The sequence below is a fragment of the Hyperolius riggenbachi genome, chromosome 2 (assembly GCF_040937935.1).
Source record: "Hyperolius riggenbachi isolate aHypRig1 chromosome 2, aHypRig1.pri, whole genome shotgun sequence".
NCBI lineage: Eukaryota > Metazoa > Chordata > Amphibia > Anura > Hyperoliidae > Hyperolius > Hyperolius riggenbachi.
The window spans coordinates 491,988,668-491,992,258 of record NC_090647.1 but is presented as its reverse complement, the minus strand read 5'-3'; the positions used below and the strand labels follow the sequence as shown (position 1 = coordinate 491,992,258).

General features: G+C 46.3%; 1 long non-coding RNA gene across 1 annotated transcript; it reads left to right on the top strand.

The window, feature by feature from the left end:
* Positions 1-426: 426 nt before the first annotated feature.
* On the top strand, positions 427-2,967 carry LOC137544938 (uncharacterized). The gene is made up of 2 exons (XR_011025945.1): positions 427-628; positions 2,787-2,967. It is a non-coding gene; the product is annotated as an uncharacterized lncRNA (long non-coding RNA).
* Positions 2,968-3,591: the final 624 nt, after the last annotated feature.

The window sequence follows — 3,591 nt, the reverse complement described above, 5'->3', positions numbered from 1 at the left end:
TAGACTGATCTAGCTAAAAGCACTGGCAGTGAGACAACAAGGGAGAAGAACATTTTAAGGAGAAGTTGACTAGATAAAACAGCTGCAGGAGCAAGTCTCTGAACTTTGGCAACCGATTAAAAGAACGGATGCATTTTTTTCTTCCCTCTTTTTGGATTTTGATGGGACTCCAAGAATGAAAGCTTTGGATTCGCTTCTGAGACACACCAGCTTTATGTCGCATTAATCATGATACAGAAGGTAGAAGGGTTCAGTTATTGAGGCTGCTCAGGCATTTAGGTCAAGAAATAGCCTAGGTCATGTGAGTAGACTCTCCTTCAATTTTTTTACTGTCCACAGCTTCAGGCTGTGGACAGTGCGCATGCGCACAGGATGGTGTACGCTGCACAGGAAGGCTCGTGCACCTGTTGCCATGGTGATGTTATTTATCCTCGTGCAGCGGCGTGTTTACCCTCCGGGCAGCGGCAGAGACAGACGCGTCTTCAGCTTCTCTTCAGTCTCCTGGGCTTCTGCAATATCAGCGACATCCCTGAGAGCCAGACAGGAGACATACCCGACTAGCAGCTTGTACAGGAGTGACGCTCCCCCTTGTGGCCAGAGATAGAAATTGCTCTCCCTGTGTAATCAGGTATTTCCATTCTAGCACGTGACCCTAACAAGGCGCTGCTGAGGTATTATAGCTGTAATGATGGATACCAGGGCAGATAGATCCCGATAAACAGCGGGGACATGTGACAGGCAATGGGGCAGTGTATATGCGAAGGGGAGGGCTTTGATCACTGCAGCTGCGTTCCGGTTGCCATGGTAACCTGTACACACTTTAAAGGGGAACTGAAGAGAGAGGTATATGGAGGCTGTCATGTTAATTTCCTTTTAGACAATACCAGGTGCCTGGCAGCCCTGCTGATCCTCTGCCTCTAATACTATTAGCCATAGCCCCTGAACAAGCATGCAGCAGATCAGGTGTTTCAGTGGTTCAGACTTATAAGTCTGATCTGACAAGACTAGCTGCATGCTTGTTTCTGGTTTTAATCAGATACTACTGCAGAGAAATAGACCAGCAGGGCTGCCAGGCAACTGGTATTGATTAAAAGGAAATAAACATGACAGCCTCCATATACCTCTCTCTTCAGTTCCCCTTTAAAGGCTTGATTCACAAACTTGTGCGCGTGCTAAACAGTTAGCACGTGAAGTTCCGCTCGCGGACTTCTGCATTATCGCGCGCAAATGTCCGCACTTCACATGCTTACTGTTTAGCATGCCCGTGCTTGTGAATCCAGCCCATATTGGAGATGGAGATGATAGCGGAAGCGGCAGCAGAGGTCCGTGTATCTAGTCTCTCCCAGCTCCATCACCATCATACAGAAACAGAAAATATCCACTTGTTTCTTTTTTGTGTGGACAATAACTTGTTTGTAATGCATGCGTCACTCAGTCCACTGACAGCAGCTGTCGGATACGAGAATTGAACACAGTGTGCAGTTTTATGCTTTTTTTTAAAGTTATTTAATTTTAAAAGATACCAGAGCATAACTAGTAATGATTAAAAATCGTGTTGTGCTAGTAGGAGGGCGTCAGCCTTCACTTACAGCTCCCTCTGTTCAAAGATGTGTGCCTCCATTCTTCTGTTTCAGATCTTGATTGCGGCTCCTGACCCAAGCATCCACTATGGAAATACTGCGCTGAACAGTACTTCCCTTCTTCTACACCGTGAACGCGCTCCTACGTAATTGCTAGACGCACCACAGCCTTTGGCAGCTCCTGCTGTGAAGACGCGCTGGCTGGCAGGGAGCCAAAGAAGGTGGGAGGAAGCGAGCGAGCAAGCGCGTCTAGCAATGACCTAGGAGCACGTTCACGGGGAGAAGAAAGGGAATACTGCACATGCGCGGCGCAGTATTTCCATAGTGGACGCTCGGGTCGGGAGCCGCAAACGGGGGGATGAAACAGGAGAACGGAGGCGTGCATCTTTGAACAGAGGGTGCGGTAAGTGAAGGCTGACCCCCCCCCCCCTTCCCCCCCATCACTAGCACAACATGGTTTGTAATCTTTACTAGTTGGGCTCTTGTATCCTTTAAAAGTTTTGAACAGTGTGAAGGTGGCCACACACCATACAATAAAATGATCAAATTTTATGGCAATTCGATAAAAATTATTTTTAGGTAAATTTTGGCGCCCGGATGCTCCTAATTATTGGCAAAAGGGGACAATTTGCCCAAACAGGCTTACAAAGCCTGTCTGTGGAAATTGCCCCTCTTGCCACTAACTGGGTGCCTTCGGTTGCCAAAATTTACCTTCATAGCCGCATAACGTGGCTTTGCAGAGGAGGGGGGTTAGCTTTAGGAGGGCATTTAGGTTTAGGAACCACCAGGGTAGATTAGGTTTAGGCACCAGCAGGGGGAGTCTTAGGGCTAGGCACCATGGGGGGTGGGGGTAGATGGAAAGGTTTTGTGTGAGAGTAGGATTAGGTTTAGCCATATAAGTAGAATATCAGTATTTTCCGATATTTTCCTATCAAAATGCAGTAGTAGAATATCACTAGCAATATTTTACTAGCAGCAAGCCCCTGATTTAGACCATCTAATGAACTCCGTCCCTAGTGTGCCTTTTAGTAGTTCTATAGAGTACCATTTAGTAATAGTGAGTGCAATGCTATGTTTACTATGTGTACTTTTTTTGTATGTGTACTTTTTTTGTATTTGTACTCTTATTGTATATACTATACTTTTATTAATTGTGTTTATTCTATTTGCCCTGTGTGTTGACGTTTGTTGTTAATGCCATGGCAGGAGCTGTGGAGGGAGAAGAGTCGGGGGCTGAGGACTGAGCCTTGGGGGACTCCAACAGTCATATAAATCCCTTCTGCAATCAGAGAGATTCCAATTAAGATTTGTTTGATAGCCAGATACTGACCACTGGGTTCTAAAACATAATAATTTGTTATTATAAATGTTATCCTTACTTTGTGTACTTATTGTTTTTGTACTTTTATTGTATACATTATACCTTCATTAATTGTATGCATTATATTTACCTTGTGTGTTGTTGTTTGTTGTAAGTGCGATGTCACCTAATAAAATGTTGAATGTGCTGCTGCAAAGTGAAAAATACAATACATACCTGAACAATATAAATATAAATGAAACACATGCAAAACTCCGGGTCTTTTTCTTAAAGGGATACTGTAGGGGGGTCGGGGGAAAATGAGCTGAACCTATCCGGGGCTTCTAATGGTCCCCCGCAGACATCCTGTGCCCGCGCAGCCGCTCACCGATGCTCCGGCCCCGCCTCTGGTTCACTTCTGGAATTTCTGACTTTAAAGTCAGAAAACCACTGCACCTGCGTTGCCGTGTCCTCGATCCCGCTGATGTCATCAAGAGTGCACAGCGCAGGCCCAGTATGGTCTGTGTCTGCGCAGTACACTCCTGGTGACATCAGTGGGAGCGAGGACACGGGCATGCAGGTGCAGTGGTTTTCAGACTTTAAAGTCTGAAATTCCAGAAGTGAACCGGAGGCGGGGCCGGAGCATCGGTGAGTGGCTGCGCCAACACAGGATGTCTGCGGGGGACCATTAGAAGCCCCGGGTAAGTTCAG